Raw genomic sequence first — 20,636 nt, 5'->3', positions numbered from 1 at the left:
CACTCACTGCTCACATCCTCCCCACTACTGAAGTTTCCCAGGGCAGTGACAATGTCTTTTTTTTGTTGTTGTTGTTGGTTTTTCCAACAGGAGGTCTGGAATTACTTCTGGAATTTCAACGTTATTCACTTCATCTTCCACCACTTCAGCCAATGATGACAATTCCCCAAAAACCACAATTGCAAAGCCAGTTCACAGCTGCTGCCTCTGGACTTTGCTGTCCATAAATCCAGGCAGGAGCACAGGAACAGCAGCCAGGACAGCTGGACATGAGTGCACACATCCCACTTGGTCAAGGTCTCTAAAGCCCCAGAGGTTTGGAATTCTCAGCTGGAAGAAAAGGCTGGGAGACCTTGGCCATCAGTAGCCCTGGACAAGGAGCTCTGGTGATTAATGGGCTAATGTCCAATTGCTTTATTCTCAATATTTACCTGCCATGCCTGGTGCAGGGACCAGATTTGGAAAAGTCAGGAAAGTGTGTTTCAAATGTTCCAGGTTGTTCAAAAGGCTTGAGTTAATAATAACTAGGGTTTGTGAAGACAAATTGAGACACAAGAAGAGGAGCCCTTAATTTCATCTCTGTCCCTTTATTCAAATAAAGTCACAGGACTCTTCTGTCTTCTTCTAGCACTTGTGGATTTTCCTGACACACTTTGCAAAGAAGATGTAAAAATTCAAGAGAAAAGGCTCTCACCACTGACTGCTGAACAGGAATTTTTCCAAATTTCACCTCTCAGGATGTATTTCCCCCTAGCAAAGCCTCCCAGAGAACTGCAGGTGCCAGTAAATAACTTCTCTCTTTTTTCTCCTCTAAAGTCATCAATCCATAAGCATGGATCTCAGGATGTATTTCCCCCTAGCAAAGCCTCCCAGAGAACTGCAGGTCCCAGTAAATAATGGACGGCAGGCTGTATTGTACAGCAATGCACACACACAAATAATAAAAATTACCTCATTTCAAACACTTTAGCTGTGGAATTTCTGGAGTAACAAACCTCCAGCAGAATTGATTTATGAAGACAGAAAGTCTGGAACCTCCTGATGGCTGGGACAGCAATACCCAGTAAATGAGAATAACTGTGCTCCATCCTGCTCCCCAGAGCTCATTCTTTGCTACCCCATCTCCATTCCATGGTTTTCATCCTCCTTCCCTCTTCCAAAGCAGCATTTCTTCCTCCCCTAAGGGAAACCAGTTCACCATAAGCCCAGGTTGATGTTGGGAGCAGAGAGATACAGAATTCCATCACTACTCACAAAACCCAAAGGAGGCGGCACTGGGAACAGGGCATCTGTGAGGAGAGAGGAAAAAACCACCCTCAGTTCCATGAAATAAATGCAAAACTAAATTCTATCCCACAAGTTTTAAGTGATACTTTTAGTTTTAAGTCCCATGCTATTGTTGCACTTGCACCTTATCATGATCATCTTTAAGAAAAACATTAGAAAATCTTCAGTTTATCCAACACATCCCCAGCCCTCTCTGGCCCCTTGCACTCCTGCAGGAGCCTCCATCAAGCTGATTTTTTTTTTTTTTTAAATCTCAGCTTGTTTTACAGGCCATCAGTTTCATTTCTCTGTCCTTTAGGTGCTCCCCTCTTCTCAATTAGGATAACATTACATCCATCAATTCTTATCTCTGAATCTTCAGCTTCTCATTCAGCCAATCAGCAGTCTTGATCAGAGCTTATCAGCTGCAACCCTGTTGGTTTAATTGTACCATCCATTTGCTAATATTTACTCAGCCATTACTAAATATATCCAATCTTGTTTGCTAACACATCCCTGCCTGTTGTGAAACCAAATCCAGGCAATCATGCCTGTCTCCTGTTTCATGGTAACCTGCAAATAAAACTGAATGTTGTAGTGTGATTAAAAATGTGGATTATAAGGAAGGCTCCCTATTATATCCTGTATCAACTCCTAATTTTCTGACACCCTGCTCCCTCTGAAGAAATGGTAAAGAGAAAAGGTCTAATTACAAAACCACTACCACGGAAGCTTCACTGCCCTAAAGACTTAGAGGTTATTCCATTTATTGCTATAATATCAGCAGGGTTTTATCCACTACTCTGTTTTTCAGCCAGAATGACACAATTCTCCTCTTTTCTGAACCCATTGCCATCATTCTTTTGGGAAAATAAGTTTCCATTAAGCAAGAGACCAAAGGATTCAGGAATATATCAGGGCAGAATTAACATGAGGATAAAAAATAACTTGCTCACTTTTAGGACAATGCTGCCTTCTCTGCAAAGTGTAGGGATGACACTCTTCCATTTCAGCACCATCAATCACCAGGCAAGAGCAGGACCTTGTCCTCCACCTGCAGCCCTGAAAATTTGTGTGACCTCCCAGATCTTTGCCTTCCCAGGAAGCACCTGGTGAACTCAAGTACTTAATCACATCCAGGTGACCAGCAAATGTAGCCAACATCATCATTAACAGTGCAGAAGAAAAGGAAATTAATGTGCTCCATAAACAGGACATCACTGCCAATATTAAAAAAAAAATCAATTAAATATATTCAATGCCACATCAAATTCTGAGCCAGAATGTGCCTGTGGTAACCCAGCTCTAACATGGGAGATATCTGAAAATATTTGACCTCTTGGAGACAAGGAATAACACCATAAATATATTTTAAACTCTTGATGCACTCCTAAGAGCTCTCTGAAACACCTCAGAGGAGGGTAAGAGGCAGACAGGCACAGGAATAAACACTGAGAAATCCATATCCAGATTCCAATCCTCCTACTGCCTTCACTGTCCATTAAAGTCCATAGAAAGGATGTCATTACACCAATCTTTTACACCAATATTATTCTTCCTCTTAATTAGTTCCCAATTCCTGAATTGCTGAATTCCCAATTCCCCCTCTGGCACAAGGGTGTCACCTTTATATTCCCAGACATTGGCTGAAAATTATTGAAACCTAAAGGACCTGGACTTACATCTCTGTTCCAAAACAATGTGTGGCTTTGAAAATATGTTTCTTTCCCTTTGGGTAAATCCTTAAAGCACCCCTTTCTTACTTAAAATCCAAAGGTATTTCAGATTATTTTATTCTCCAGAGATTTGTCACCTGTTGCTGAAGGCCAGTGTCTTCCTGAGAGTTCTTCCCATGCTGTAACACTGAGTTGTGCCCTGGGAGAGCTTCCAGCAGCAGTTCCATGCCTCCAGCAGCTCCCTAATTACCCATTATCCCCAGCACAAAGGGTGAGATCTTCTCTCTGCACCTTTTCTTTGGTGAATTCTGCACCTGCCTCAACCACAGCATCACAAAAGCAGCAGGGAGGGCTCCAGTCCTGCTCCTGTCCCAAGCGGCAGCTCTGAAGCCCCATCAGGGATTTCTCCAGGTGGATGCTGAGGGATGGAGAGGAGGCAGAACTCTCTGTGCTCCCTGTGCTGCTGCTTGGCAGAGGAGCCCTCCTGGGGAAGGGCTTTTTCTCACACCCAGCCACAAACTTCTTCACCTCCCCTGCCTGAGTTCATGTGTGCTGTCTGCTTCTCAGGACACTTCCAGCACCTGTAGGACCAGACAGAAAAAGGTTTACAACTCTAAAAATTGTGTGTTGTGCATTCTCATCCTTCCTCCCTTTTTGTTGAATCCTGTGCCTCAGATCCTCAATGCCCACCAGTGGCTCCTGACTGATCCAATTCCTCATTTCATTTAAAATCCCTCTGGTTCTCCAACCCTACACTGGAAATGGAAAATAAAAAAGATACAAGGATTTGGTAATGAATAAATAAAACAAAATAAAAATATTGGGAAAGAACCCTATCATATTTTAGCCCTCCACCTAAAGAAATGTCTCATCAGGATTATTCTTTTACTTTTTTCTCAAATGAAAAGAATTAAAAGACAGAATAAGGTTTACAACTCTAAAAATTGTGTGTTGTGCATTCTCATCCTTCCTCCCTTTTTGTTGAATCCTGTGCCTCAGATCCTCAATGCCCACCAGTGGCTCCTGACTGATCCAATTCCTCATTTCATTTAAAATCCCTCTGGTTCTCCAACCCTACACTGGAAATGGAAAATAAAAAAGATACAAGGATTTGGTAATGAATAAATAAAACAAAATAAAAATATTGGGAAAGAACCCTATCATATTTTAGCCCTCCACCTAAAGAAATGTCTCATCAGGATTATTCTTTTACTTTTTTCTTAAATGAAAATAAAAATTAAAATATCAGCTCACTGTGCTGATTTTCAGCTGCCATCCTCTGTCAGTATGATTCTCCTGTCCCTCAGGGTGGTACCACAGCATCTGCCACATCATATTTCATTTTACATCTTTTATATATAGTTATATACATATATATCACAGAATCCCAGGATGGCTGGGGTTTGAAGGGACATTAAAGATCATCTAGTTCCAACCCTCTGCCACAGCCAGGGACACCTTCCACCAGCATCTTAAAATTTATGAATGCAGGACTTAAAAAATCTTCCAAATTATCAAGTCCAGCCTCCTGCTGTTGCAACCAACCATATGATTTTATGCCTTGCAAAAAGTTAGCACAGAGAGTCCTCAGTGCAATGTGAATTTTGCCCCTGCTAGCTGGATAGCTACTCCAAAAATCTCTTTTTTTTGGTTCTTTGCTTTACAGTCGGGCCCAAATCTGAGAGGTGATTAATTATCTGTACTTATCTCTCAGAGGTTACAATTAACAAAACTGTAGGAGTGTCTCAATTAATGAGTCTTCAATGCAATGCTTGGCCAAATAACACTCAATCACATCAAAACCAAGTTACAGCTCTGTTTGTTTTTTCACTTCTAAATGAGAAATAATTTCTATTTATCACAGTGCTTTTCCAAATACTGAGATGTATTTGATCCCACCAGCAAGCACAACAACCCCCATGGAAATGTGGCAGTGACACTCTGGTTAAACTCACGTTTAAAACCTTGCTGTCCTGGAAATAGCAAAGTATAATGTCATTCAAAACACAACATTTTACTGCCTCACCCCATCACTGAGATAATAATTCAATACCACATCAATACATTTGTAGTAAAAATGTAAATGAAGAAAATTCAGCCCAAAGCAGGGTTTCAAACCCTGGCTCCTTGGTTGCAAATTATTCTGACAGAGATGAAAACACAACACAAAACTTGGCTTTTTTCCAAGCAAAGACAGACCATCATAAACACCCACTACTTCAAGAAATACAGAAGAAATCTCACCAATTTTGAGACAATACAGACATTGTCTCAAATGTCTATATTTGACATTTCAGTGTTCACCAGTGACCCCACAGGTTCTTGGAATACATTCAGCAGTCCCAGAATGATGGGCAGGCCATGAAGAAAGCAGGACACACCATTCCCTTCTGCACAAATCCCCAGATTTCCAGGCAGGACAGCAGAGCTCCAAACTGCCCAGGAAAACCAGCTCTGGTTACCAAAATGCTGGGAAAATCAGCAGAAGGCATTTGGTAAACACTTGGATGCTCCAAGGGGAAGAATTATTAAAATTGTGTGGCTGTCCCAGCACCCAGGACAAAATTCCAGCAGCTACAGCTGAAATTCCAAGCTACAGCTCAGAGAAATAACTTCTGAGGATGACCAGAGCCTGAAAAAGAAAAAGCCAAGAGAGTTAAGGAAAATGTTCAGCGGGAATTCACGTGTTCAGCAGGGATTGCTGGAGGCCAACAACAATTTTCTCCACTTCCCCTCCATCCTGAGCTGGTGATTGCAGGCCTGGATGGATGGGTGTCAGACAATGCAGCAATCAGCACACAGGGGTTTGCATGGATTTACAGCTCCGGGAAAAGCAGCTGCTGAATCCCAAAAGAAGCCCTTGTGCTGAGGTTCTGTGCCTCCTGGGCTGCCCTGGCTGAGCCCCTTTAACACCCAGGTTTGGTGACAGCCTAGAAAATAAAGATATAATTACCCACTACAGAATAAAGCAACACTTTTGGATGGTCTGCAGAAAATTCCTTAAATTCTGAAAAGGAAAAGCAGTGCCTGATGCAGGTTGATTTAATTCAGAGTCACTCTTCCTTCAGCATTCTGCTTTAAGCAGAGCTGCTGCACACTGAACTCACCTGCCAGAGCTACTTCACTGCAGCTCTTTAATCCTTCAGGAAAAGGGACTTTAAACCTGACCTCCACCAAACAGAGGCTGGCATTTGACTGCAGTTTGGATTTTCAGTGAAAATGGCACAATTCCACTTCCAGCTCCAAGGGGAGATGATCAGTAGGATGCAGAGCAGAGTGTACAGTGAGGTACAGTGAATCTTTGCTTTTGAATACAGAGAAATGGGTTTTCTTCACAAAATTCACATGAAGGGGAGAGGTCTGACACTGGAAAGTGCCTGCTGATTACCTGGCAGTTAAGGGGAAGTCTGAAAGAGTTTAGCTCGGGACAGATGGGTTTAAATAAAGATAATAATTCTGTTTGATTTCTTTCTTTGCAAATCTAAGAATACATGCGTGGATTAGTGAAGGGAAAAAATACCATTATTGGGTAGAGCCAAGTCCCTGCAGACCTTCAGAAGGACATAAAGAACACCCAAAGTCTCCTCTCTTTAGATAAATCTGTATGGCCTTTCTATATCACATAAAAATAAATTCTCAGTATACCTGTCTTTTCCACTTCCTGTGTTCTCTCCCTTTTAGCTCTCTATGGATGCCTGCAGAGTGAGTTTTATCTAGAATTTGCAAACACAACAGCTAAGCCTGATATAGAAGAAGATACACTGATAATTGAATTTTGGAAGCACAATAGCATCTCATTGATGGTATTTTAACATTGTAATAGCAATTATAATGTAAATTAAATTTACAGAACATCGTGTAACACCATTATTAAAACATTTAAACAACATAATAAAGCTATTTAGCGCTTCTAAATCTGTTCTTGCAGACCAGAACATTTTCTTACCCTCCTTGAATTATCTAAAAAAAAAAAAAAGCCTCTGCATTGTAACAGCCAATGGAATTTTTCTCCATTCATTGCTTCTCCTACAGAAAGCAAAGCACAAAGAATTTTTTCCAAAAAATAGTTGGAACATTCATTTTAGTTACACGGCATTAAGCCACTGCTGTAGAAGATTAATCTTCATGTTTAATAATATAATGCTCTGATATTTAGTTTTACTTTATTGCTTCAACAACAGAACATGAGTTCTCAGTTTGCTGTTTAATGTGACAGACTATTCAAAGTTCTACAAGATCTGATATCATTATCAGGATCAAATATTTCAGATATGACCTTCTTCAGAGACTTAGAAATGGCTGCAGAGCCTGTTTTAAAAATACCTTTTAAAGGAAACAGAACAGGATCAAATTAAGTGTTTGTATCCTTTGAGTTGACAAATTTTAGCTTATTTAACTTATTTTAATTTGAATTTTTACTTGAATTTTAACTTATTTTTACTTTAAAAAACCCAAAAAACCCTAGAGCTGTTGTTTGGATTTTACATTTTGTAAATGTAAACTATTACATTTTTATGGCTTTATGGTTCTGTGTATCAGCCAGATAAAGGAAATATTAAGCCAATATCAACCCAAAGGAAATATTTTCAGGTAAAACCCAGCACTGGAACAGTCCCAGGGTCTTGTGGAGAAGCCCAAACAGCCACACCACGGATGGAGAGGGGAAACGAGGACAAGGAAGGCTCAAAGAAGCAAACTGCAAAAACAAAATACAAAGAACAAACCTAGAGGCAAGGGCAAAACAAAAGATTAGAACAGAACAACTGAGCACAGCTGCTGCAAAAATTACTTACAAGGAGGATGAAAGAAAAGGGGATACAGGAGAGAACGAGACTGGAGAGAAAAGGGAGGAAAGGAGAATGAATCACACCAATCTTTGTCAAGATAAGTTTTGTATTTCACTCCTGTATTTCCCTGGAAGAGTTTGCAACTCCACTGCAAATGATCAGTCAGAAAAGAGGGAGAAGGGCAAAAATCCCAACCCAAAAGCAGAGCTGTGAATGAAAGTAACAGAGAGGCTGTGGAAAATAAAGAGAAATAATGAGGAGCTCTGGAGGAAAGGAAGGAAAGAGATGATGGAGAGATTCTTCCCCCAGGTGCACAGTGAAGGACAGATGGAAATCACCCTTGATGGGGGGAAATTCTGACTTGGTGTAAGAAAACAATTTATTTTACCATGGAGGGAAAAAAATTAGAACACAGAGAAGCTCCAAAACCCAACTGAACAGGACCTGGAGCTGGGTCCAACCTGAGCCAAAGGCTGGACCCAGGGACTTCTGAGGGTCCCTTGCAGCCCACAGGAACCTGTGGTTCTACCCCAGACCCCTCTGTCAGAGAGGGGAGATCTCCAGAGCTTGGCATCATTCCTAACAAGAAATGAATCTTTCAGCTAGAGGGATTAAATTTGTTTTTCCCTTGGTTTCACAAAGAGATGTGACTTTTCACAGGAAATGTGATTATTAGATGAAAACAATGAAGCTGGGAGGGTGAATGTCACATCTTTGTCTCTTGGAATAAATTTTTCATGTACAGTCTGAGCTGCTCAGTCCCAAATGTGCAGGCAGTCCTACTGCAGGGTGCTAACACCTTTATTTCAGCATTGAAGGCAGTGAATAAATGATGAGTCCATTGGTGGAGATATTCACCAATTAACCAGCAGCAGCTGTTTGTCTTCTTTTCTTAGGGTACAATTGATTAAAATTGCATGCTTCATTGAAACAGAATTCTCTTGTACTTCACCAAAGGGGGAGAGCAAACTTCTCTTCTGATTTATAGAACATTTTTTCCAGCTGAATACAAATTAGAAACCTATTCTTCCTTGTTGTTTATAATGTGCAGACATGATTTGAAAAACCAGAGGTAAAATATTTTGAGTGTTAATCAGACATTGACTGTAACAAAGCCCAGTTGGTGCAAGAAGTTATTTCAGGCTTGAACCATCCTTCTTTTCCTACTTATTCCATGTGTGGATTTACACAGGCCCACACACCATTCATAGGGGATATGTGGATATATGAGATATCCACAGCCAAACTATTAAAGGCATTCATATGGGATGTATGAGATATCTACAGCCAAATTATTTAAAGTATTTAAGGTGTGTGCTGGTGTGAGATATAAAAGCTCAAATGCAGTGGAAAAGTGTCCAAAGAGGGGGCAAAAACTGGTGCAGACCCCTGAGCCCCTCAGTGTAAAGCAGAGCAGAGATGCATGGACTGAACAAATGGAGCCCAGCAGAAGCAAGGAACAGGGAACAGGGGGGATTCATCTGCAATCATTTCCCTTCCACTGCAGAGAGCAAGAACTCTTCCATGAGCGAGAACTTGTACAGAAAATCCAATTTTAGGTTGTGGCAGAGGTGAGGTGCTGCCTGGGATGGTCTGAGCAACATATCCAATACTTCTCAACTAAAAAAGTCATTTTAACCAAGCTCTGATTACTTGTGAAGCTGAAGGTTTGTAGCAAATGCATGAAGAAATAAATCCCAGCTTTGCAAGCTGTGCTTCAAAACAAATGAATATAATTAAGCTTTCTTTATTTCACCTAAGTCTCAAATATTCCACACAACACCATCAGTTTAAGGCATCTGTACAGACAGATATTCACATTTCAGGAGAAATCTCCTTCAGTGTGGGAAAAACTGCAATTCCAGCTTGGAGATTCAGTGAAAAAGGCTCCTGGTAAAAAAACTGATTCCTGAAGCCATTGCAAGTGTTACCTAAAAATATGTAAAACTCCTGTAAACTTGAGAGTGAGTTGGCTGTTTTCAAGCAGATGTTATTCAAACCTAAGAATGTCTTTTTTGGGGAAAAAAAGGCATTTATAATTTTCATTGTCAATAATATTCACATTGTTCTGGTTGCTGAGCATCCCCCACTGCCAGAAGTTACTCTGGGTGCCAAATTCCTCCTGTAATTGATCTCATCCCACTGGGCAGTAGCCGTTTTTCACAACTTCCAAAGTTCTTAAAGACATATTCAAGGCAAAATATTCACTGACCCCTGACTCAGACACCTGAAAAGAAATGCAGATATAGTCTGACAAAAATATTTTAGGAACATGCATGTCTAGATTTCCACTGATATAAACTGGAATCATAACCGTGTTCTTCCTCAATCCACAAAAAATCCAGACGTGCTTCTGCTTACCTTGGACAACCAGCAGTTGGCTGAGGAAAAAATGAATTTAAAAATCATTTAGGAAAAAAAAAAAAAAGGAAATCAAGGAACATTTTATTCCTTATTTTTAGAATTGTGTCAGGGAGCACGCTAGAGAATTTTATAACTATAATTTAATCTACAGAATAATTTTAGTTATTCTGTAGAATTTTAGTTATTTAGCATATCAGTTAACCTGAGTGTTAAAGTAAAATTATGTTATTTTCCTCATGCCTGTTCAGACTCCTCATGCCTGTTCTTAAGCACTTTTTTAAAAAATTTAAACCTATATAAGGAAGCCTTGAATTAGTAATTTCATTATAATTTAAAATCTGGGCTATTTTCTGGTAGGGAACTCAGGGATAACTGGACCATAGTGAGGGAACCTTTAGGGCTGATGACCTTTAATCCATGTCTGTGGGACACTCTTGGCTCACAACCTGTAGCACATCCCTGAAAATGAAATTTAAATTGCTCCTTCAAATATCCCAGAGATTTCAGCACACAGCAAGTGATCAGAGATGTCCCTCTAATTTTTCCCAAACATTTGCTTTATCCCTCAAAAGAAAATCTCCTCAGGTTCTGCCTGGCTGCTCCATCTGTCAAATCCAGGCACCAAAATATTCCAGGATTAGAACTCCAGGATTGTTTTTGATGGAATAAATGGAGAGCAGAATGAAAATGCCAATTGCAGCAGAGCTTTTCCAGTTTTACCACGTCCCCAACCAGGGAGATTTCAAACTGGCCCACACAGGAAAAATTTAATTTTTAACATCTTTAACTGGGGCTGGGAATTGGGGGTTCTCAAAGGAAAATTGCATTTAGAGCCCAAAAAAAAAAAATCATTTTCACAATAAATACCTTATTTGCATATGTGGGTAAGGCAGTATTTGAATATTAGACACCTTTAGAAAGCAAACATGTTTTTATTTACACATCATTACAAATTTGAGTAGCAAAATACTTCTAATACTCTATCAGAAATGAACAGGTTTTATCCCAAAGGGAATATTGATGAAATATTTCAGTGATTTTGGAGTCCAGCATGGTGTACCTGCTATTAAAATAAATACCTCATTAAAAAGCGTTGCATTTATTAGAATTTATTGTAATTTATTAAAGTTTATTGTAATTTATTAGAGTTATTGCAACATTTTGATGCTTTTGAATGCTGGGTACAATCAAAGGGGTATTTAGGGAATAGAGATAAGTGGATAAATCCTCAGCACTGCTGGCACTAATACAGTCTGTTCCTGCCACCTAGTGACAAATTTGCTTTGGAAAATCACTACATTTCCCCAGAAAAATGCATTTTCTGCAGGAAAACAACCAAAATGTGGAGCCTTTGTAACTAAACTCAGCACTTCGTGTTTAATTCAAAGGAAAGGCAAACAGACTCAGGAATTATTTGGGCCAGTAGCCAAAAAGTGAATTATTTAAGCATTTAAGTGAATTATTGAAATTATCTATTTATTTCTAGAAAATACTGGTTTGGTACAAGTGGTTCTGGAGCTGTCAAGAGCTTGTTGTGAGAATAGATTTTATCTAACTTTACATTTTACCTCTGAAACACACATTTACAGCAAATATTCAGCATTTCAGTCCCTCCCAGCTTTAAAGTGCTTTACCAATCTGAAGAGAGTTCCACATTAATTTTGCACTTCCATAATATTGGGCTCCATTAGGGTGCAACATTGGATCTCCTGGAATATCAGAATTATTGTCCTTATCAGTCTCATTTTCTGCTTAGGAGCTCAAAGGAGCTGAATATGGGGCTGCAACAATTCTGTAACAACAGGATGTGGTTTGTTGATGGGTCTTTTCCCTAAAAATTAATAATTTTAAAACTAATTTCCTAATATTTTTTATTTATAAATATTTTATATTTATAGAAAATATTTTAATATAAATTTATAATATATTTTATATATTATTTCATTATATATTTAATATATATTATATATTATCCATTTTATTCATACAGAATATATATGAGAAGATGGATTTTGAACATTGAATACATTATGTTATTGTTTGATATAGCCCTTGGAGAACAAACTACACAGAAATACACACAGAAATTATTTTGCATCAATATCTGAGTAACAGAATCAACTTTGCAATTCAATGTTTTGTGGAGGAATTGTATTTAAAGTTATTTTATTGAAGGGCTTTATGGTTTCCATACTGAGCAGTCAGCTTTAGTGCAGCCTCTATTTTTCACTGTAAATCTTTCTGTGCACAGTATAAAAAGATTGATGGGGAAAAGAAATTCAGTAAACTCTGAAATTTCTTTTCATCAAACCTTAGATGCTACAGGCAGGCTTTGGGCTGCTGTATGGATAGAAATATAAAGACACAAATAAATACAAATATAAAATATACAGCATAAACTAAATATAAAATATATCTATAAAACAAATAAAATATAAAATACAATATATAAAATATATGTATATATATATGTAGCTTGATTCACAAAGCAAGCAATTCTAGGAAACAACAAAAAACAATAACAAAAAAAAATTTGAAATAACACTTCAAAAGCTCCCTTATAGTCTTCTATTTTCTTTAAAAAATATATTTATCTATAAAATAAATATATTAACATAATGAATTAATACATATATTTAAAATATGGGCAAAATAAACATATTTGTATTATATTATATATTCTTAATCGCTGCTTAATTAACCAATAACTGCTCAACATCAAATACTGAATTTCCAGCCTGTACAAAAGGAAAATTCCTGTAATAAATAAAATAAACCTCACAGTTTTACAAACAAACCCCAAAAGTGAGGAGTGCAAAAATCCATATGGAGGCATTTAATTAGGCAAGATAAATTAGTTAAGTTAGTTATTATTAGTTATTATAAATTAAGTGATTTTAGAACCCAGGCAGCATTTTTGTTTCTGTTTGATCTACTTCCAATAAATCTGGATATAACAAAGATATAAAAGAAAGATCCTGAAAACAAAATGGGGGTCTTGATAAGTATTAATATAATGAGAAAATACATAAGTGAGGAAAAAAAATCTGTGTGAAAAGAGATAAAATTTGGCTTTGGAGATCATGAGGGAAAAAAGATTTTATAAAACTGAGAGGACAGTGGAAGAGGCAATTCCAGTGATCAGGTGAGGAAAATAATTGATTTTGTGCATTTTGGGATGTCTGAGAGTCGGGCTGGCAAGGAAATATTCTCAATTCCAGTGGGTGAAAGAGCCAAGCTGGGAAAACACCCCATCCCTCAGGAGCTGGGATGTCAACACTTGCTGCTGACTCTTTAAAATATCTTCTTAAAATAAATTTCCTCTCATAAAGAATTAAAACCTCAAACTCTACAGGTGTCAGTACGACAGATATCACCTGAATTCCATGAAAACATTTCTAGGTTTCCTTATGAAGTTTCTATTTACAAAGGCTGTGAATGGGATAAAAATTTTAAAAATTTGGTTTTTATCAGTTATGTTTTAGACCACTGCAAGTTGTACTTACTTTGAAACCATTGCAAGAAATCCAGGAGTGTTTGCTGGGAGCTGAACTGCACTGAAACAAAACAGAGCAACCCCGAATTTTTTCAGCCAATGAGCAACAGAAATCCTCCTGCATTCAATAAAATCCACTTATTATTTACTCTCCCTGACTCATTCTATTGTGCATTCACTCCCTTTATGCTAAAATGCAATTTAGCCACTTCATCCAGGACAAAAGTACCTTTCAAATGTATTCTTAACGTGTTATTAGTTAAATAACTACTAATATAATTATAAACAATTAAATAAAATAATAAGTAATTATAAAAATATTTAAAACAAATGAATCAATAATTATAATATTTAATAATAATTTACACTATTTAAAATTGTAATCATTAATTAAAATATAATAAAAATAATCAAGCAGGAATTTTTCTTAATCAATACATCAAATTATTTTTGCTTTCTTTTAGAGGTGAACAGAAATTTAAGGGCGAGAGTTGCCTTGGCTGTAGAATTCACTAATGGCTTGGCTGTAGAATTTCCATCCCTTCTGTGCAGGGTGACAGCCAAAGGTGGGGGGTCACAGGGGGTAACAAGGCTCAGCAGCCCCCAGAGTGAATTAATTAACCAATTTGATGTTCTCTACCCAGGTGGCACCAATGCTTCCAGCAGATTTTCATCCCCTCTGGGTCAAAGTTCCCTTTTCCAGGGCACGTTTGAGAGAACACTTTGGTTTCCCTGGTGAGAATTTCATTGCAAAGCCACGAGCAGCAGTGTTCAGAGCAGGGAAAGGTTGGGGTGGGAAGGGACCTGAAATTTCATCTTCTTCCAGCCATCAGCCTGGCCTTGGGCACTTCCATCAGTGCCACCCTCTCTGGGAAACCAGATCCTACCCACAGACACTGAAAAATTCAAATATTTCCTGAAAGAAATCCGTATTTCTATGACTCAATCCAGGTTCCCCATGCAAAAACCCAAAGCTTATCTGCATGCAGGATCCTAGGAGTGAGATTTTATTGCTTTAACTATTATTTCTTAAAAGCTTTTCCCCATCACCCCATGACTTGCATCCCATTTGTCTCCTTTCACTGGTGTTTCATCAAACATTGTTGCTCTTCATTAATCAGAAAAGCACAACAGAATGCTTATTAATTGATATATTTTACCTACAGAGAAAGAAACAAACAAAACCCCCTCCTTTATAACTTGCTAGAACCAAACTGTGATTAATGGTCCCACTTGTACAAGGTTGTTCTTAATTATTTATTCAATAAAGGACATGACTGGAAGTATCTGAAAATAAGAGTAATTGAATTTGAATATTCAACATGTCATCCAAAGCTCATGAAAGCCTGTGTAGTCCTTAAAAATAAACAATCTCATTTATTCCATCCAATTGTAATCCAAATTGTAAAACAAAATACACCTAAAGATAAAGATAAATAGGTAAGATAGGTAAAGATATTATTTTCCCTCCATCCCCCATTTCAGTGGCTCTACAAAGTTCTGAACCACTGTATTTATTATTAAAAGGTTTCAGGTTTCATTCATAACCAGGTTTTGTTCCCACCACCATAAAGCCCTTCCTAACACATTACAAAGGGTTCTAGTGCTGCAGTTTGCTTTAGCACTAAAAAAGCAAATTCAAAGTTATCTTTCAGGAGACTTTCAAAGGGAAGGTGAATCAAAGGAGAAGTGGATTCAGAAGAAACAACAGAGTCACTGAGAAGGAAGAAAAAAATAATAAAGCAGGAATTTTTCTTAATGAACGTGCAAAATTATTTTTGCTTTCTTTTAGAGGTGAGAAGAAATTTAAGGTCAAGAGATGACTTCTTATCTACCATTTACTTTTTTGCTTGCAGCTGAAAACTCTAACAAAGCTTGACCCCACACTAAGGGTTACACTGCCTTGATAAAATAAACTGCATTTCCATAATTTTTAATATGTCACAGACATATTAACAACACTTTCTGAAAGAAAATGTGGTTTGATTTAAACCAGATTTTAAAATCTTGTTTGATTTCTATGGTAGCAAAAATTTCTGTTAATTTTTTTTAAAAAAATTAAAATTAGAACGAATTAAAAATTAGTTCTGCATCTGTATTGGAGCTGATTTTCATCCTCTTGTCTGCACATACCCCAACAGGGAGGCTGGAACTAGCACAGCACAGCCCTGCCAGCTCACACTGACTCCCCTGCTTTTCTGCCTTGAGGGTACAAGCCAAAAAATGGAGACTGACTTCACTTCTGTCACTTTGGTCTGCACCAAAACTCCCACTGACCTGGCCAGGGTTGGGATATTGTAATTTAAAAAGGTGTCCAAAGGCTCAGTGTGGGATTTGCTGGGTGTTGAGTTGATGGTAAAACCCAATGGTGACAGTGCCCAAATGCACAGAGGGACACTGGGCCAGGGCAGTGTCACATGAAACATCTCCAATGGCCAAACAAACCAAAATGTCATTTCAGAGCACATTGATCTGTGCCAGCTCCCTGTGACAGAGAACAGCCCTGCCATCAGCAGCTCAGTTCAAACAGAAAAGGCAAAAAATGTCCGACCCTAGCAGGCAAAGTTCTCATCCTCCTAAAGGCAAAGTTCTCATCCTCCTAAAGTCAAAATTCTCAATCTCCCAAGGCAAAGTCCTCATCCTCCTAAAGGAAAAATTCTCACCCTTCCTGAAGGCAAAGTCCTCATCCTCCTAAAGGCAAAGTTCTCATCCTTGCTACAGGCAAAATTCTCATCTTGCTAAAGACAAAATTCTCACCCTTCCTAAATGGAAAGTTCTCATCCTCCTAAAGGCAAAGTCCTCATTATCCTAAAGACAAAATTCTCATCCTTCCTAAAGGGAAAATTCTCATCCTTCCTTAAGGCAAAGTTCTCACCCTTTCCCCTCCTGTTTTTATTTGCAGCACTGTGTTGTGCAGATTTGTTTATCAGAAACATCTGTAATGTGCAACATTTTCACATCTCATGCTCCATTAGATAAGTTATTCAGTTACAAGTTCCTTAAAAACTAGCATGGATAAAAAACAACTGCTCATTGAACCTCGTGGGTTTCTTCCAGCTTAGTATATTTTGTGATTCTTTAAGAAATAAAAGTCTTTGTAACGTGAGAGAAATCAATAGCATTTGTACTTACAATGAAGTACCCACACAATTTTTTTAATATATAATAATAAATAAAATAAATTACCATTCTGCATGTTTTTCCATTCTGCAGGATCTAAAGCATCAGGAATCCATACCCACAGAGAAAGGAATAAACCTCAGTGCAGAGAAAGGCAGACACCTGTGCCATAAAAACACCTGAGGGGGCGTGTGTAATGTATTTTATTGGGCAAATATAAAAAGCAGTCACATCAATCAAAGCCTAAAGAGGCATTTGGAACACCTTTGAATACAGAAAAAGAATTCTGGAGTACAGAGACATCTCACTCCAGCCTCCATTGGAGCAGCAATGAACACTCCCAAAGTTTCACAGCTCTGCCAGCAGCTGCAAAGAAAACTGAATCCGTGAATTCCCCAAACAAGAGCTGAGCCCTGCTGCTGGCACAGCAGCTCTGCCAGCCCCTGCAGCCACCTCTGCTGCTGGGAACAGCTCCTCATTTGGGGTGGCTCATCTGGATACCCAGAAACTGCTTCTCAAAACCTCTGTGCTAAATCAAGGCTCCTTTTCACCTCCTGCCACAGCCTTTGGGGGACCAAAGCTTTGCCTTCCACTTGTCAGCTGCCCCTCAGCTTTGTCACCACCTATGTTTGTCTGTGATAATTCCACCTGGTTCATTTCCCTTTGTGTTGAACACCTCCCTCTTTCCCTGCTCAACACCCCTTTATTTCCTCAAAATCCACAAATTCGTATTCCAGGCCGTGAAAATATTTCTGCCTTCACAGAAAAAACATCACCACATCATCAATACTTTCACAAATACAGTTCCCAACTTGTACCAGGAACCTTCCAGAGAATATTTCTCATCAGGTTTTAAAGCAGCTTTCTCAGAGAGACCAATGTCTCTCTATTCCCTGCACTGCTACAACTCCTGTTTTTGTTGCTGCCCCATCAGACATTTTGGCCCCCACCCAAACTCCATCTCTTGTTGCTGTCATGTGGAAGAAAACTGTACTAATACCATCCTAGCTCACTCTTCATCTCATTTTAATCCAAATTTTAAATATTTTTTTATTCTTTTCACAATGATTACCTTTATTTCTCCCTCCTCCTGCAGTTATCTTTATTTCTCCCTCCTCCTGCAGCTCTGGAAAGTGTTAACTCTCTAGCACACATGAGTATTGTACTTATGAACTGAAAACACAAAGCTGGTCTTGCTTTTCTAAACAACAGAAAGAGAATAGAAAACACATTAAGATATCCCATTACATTAAGAAAAAAAAACAACCCAAAACAATAAATTAGAATAAAATCTCATTTAGGCTTCCTATCATTTCTCTTAAGCTGCCTTGGCGTTTAAATTGTCCTTAAAACCATTCTCTGAAACAGCTCAGGAAAAAATGCACTTGCAAAAGGCACACAGAGCTAGGAGTTTGCTTTTGATGCCATCATTCAAATGGAGAATAAAAGCCCAGACCTGCTGTGGGGCTGACAGTTTGTGGGTGCTGTCCTAACCCAGCTTTACAGCAGATAATGAGATAACCAATGGTTTTATTAAGCAAATGCTGGTGAGGAACACGGTAATGCACAAAGAAAACTTGGCTTGAGTTGTCTTTTGTTTCTGATTATGAACACTCAGGGCATTCAGACAGTGCTCCACACCAAACCAGTCCATCCCAGTCCTTTCCTGGGGCTGACTGGGATTGAAGGTCCTGGAACAACATCCCAGCCAAGTATATTGGATAAACATGCACAATTTCAGCTCAATTCTCATAGCATTTACATCCAGTACCGGGCAACCAGTGAAGTAAAATTAGATTTTTTTTTAATATCCTGACTTGAAACACTTTGTTCTACACCAATCCATCACTGGCTGTCAGTACTTATAAGAGAAGTAATGCAAAATATTCTACCAGACAACAGGATCTAAAGTGGGAATTAAAACACAAGAGAAGTGTGTCACATCCGTGCTGCTGGTGTCTCTCTCACTGGTGAAAATTCTGTGCTTCAGTTTTACACTTTGCTCAATAAACTGTAATTTAGTTACAGTATAAGCAAGGTTAAATGCTGCTGTCTGTAGGCCAAGAGAGAAGTAACAGAGTCTTCAAATGAGAGGGGTTTTTTTTCACATTTATTTGCTGTCTCTTGGCCAGGCACCAAGATTTCATATTCATAGCAGCATAAAAAGCAACGAAAACAACAACAAGGACTCCTGCTGAGACTATTAAAGTGTCATTTTCAGCAGCAGGACTCCATAAATCACAGAGACAGCCTCACCTCAGGTTCTGCCCCTGCAGTCACTGCAGCTGCTTTGCTCACACAGGTGACTGGATCAGCATTTTATGTACAAGGAGACCCCTGTCCCATTCCCTGCCCTGCTTTTAGCTCAGGAAGCATCTTCCATGAGGATTTCCTGTGCCAAAATGCAGCTCTCACCCAGCTTTCCTCCTTGCATGCCCTGCCTTGGGCTGTGGATGGTGAGCTGCAGGGCCAGCTCCAGCCTGGGCTCACACCTCTGCAATCCAACAGGCTCAGATCATGGAAAAACAGAGGATCAGCAAGGTAATCCAATCCCAAGGAATAAACTCAGGTGCCTGGGTAGGTAAAACACATCCCTTGTTTGGCCTCATCAAGAAAAACAAAGTTAAAACTGATTCCCAGCTCCGGATTTGAAGTGCAGGGAAGATATTGGGTCACGGATCAGCCACACAAAGAGAAAGAGGAAATATCAAAATACACCAGTACACATCTTTTGAGGGGGGTTTTGTTAAAAGGGAAAATTATCAAAGCCTTCAGGACTAAAATAATCCAAGGCTAGGAGCAGCCCCTCCACTTCCAGCTGCAAAGATGCTGTTCCACATCCCACTGGAGGGATTTGGCATCCAAGAGTCTGTGCTGGAAAATAGGATGGAAGGAGGAACTGCTCTTGACAGCATCTGCTGGTTCTCATTTAGCAACAATAAACTGTAATTCTGATGTTAAAAGGCAGGATGTTTCACCTTCACGTTTCACAGGCTTTATTCACTACATTATAAAGTAAATTTGATCTAAACCCCTCAATTTAAACAACATTCTTGGGGTAAAAAAAAAAAAAAAAGTAGTGACACCCTTAAATTCCCATTGCTATTGCAAAATATTTCTGCTGAAATGGGGGAGGAAAAATGGGGAAGAAAGATCTCTGTAATGCCACTGATAGCACAGATCAAATTCTTTTCAATTACACACAGAAAATCCTCCTCCCCTGAAAAGGTTTAATAGCAAAGTTGCAAAGAGTAGCTGTGTATTAAGGAGTCTTTATTAAATATCCAGAATATGTTATGTGGTATTTACTCCTTTGCTAGAGTGCATTATCATCAGCACTTGCACCACAATATATAATTTATATCAATAGCAAAGTTGTCATTGATATCTTTGGAAGCAGCTTATACCCTAATTTACTAAAAGCACTCATCTGCAGAGAGTGTTTCTGTTATTTATTAGAATTAATTAAATCCTTCTGTGTTATGTTAAAGCACACATCTTGTAAGTCCTTGAAGGCCTGGCTGAAAAGAGAAATAAAGTTTTACAGGTCCTATTTTAGCAGAGATAAATAATGTCAATCAGTCAACCACCTGGTCTGTTAAAACATGATCAAGAAAGGAATATCAGTTTCAAAATATTTCATTTTCAAATAGTAAAATGTTCCTCTTGATTTGGTAACATTTTAATCTGCTTTCTTGTATTGCACACACCAAAAAGGGAGAACAAAAAAAAATTGCTGTGGTATGACAATTCAGATTTGTTCAGTGAACCAGGAATATTGCTGTCCAGTTCTCAGTGTTTAGGAGATGAGCCTGCAAATGAGGAAATCAGAGTGCTATTGCTGCTAAATATGTGAAAAACAAGGAAAATACAGAATAACAGCAATTCACATGTTTGCTTCATGACGTTTTAAGATAATTTTACCCC

Source organism: Onychostruthus taczanowskii, unplaced genomic scaffold (assembly GCF_017590055.1).
Source record: "Onychostruthus taczanowskii isolate IOZ18803 unplaced genomic scaffold, ASM1759005v1 scaffold5, whole genome shotgun sequence".
NCBI lineage: Eukaryota > Metazoa > Chordata > Aves > Passeriformes > Passeridae > Onychostruthus > Onychostruthus taczanowskii.
The sequence above is the reverse complement of the archived record's forward strand: the minus strand, read 5'-3'. Positions refer to the sequence as shown.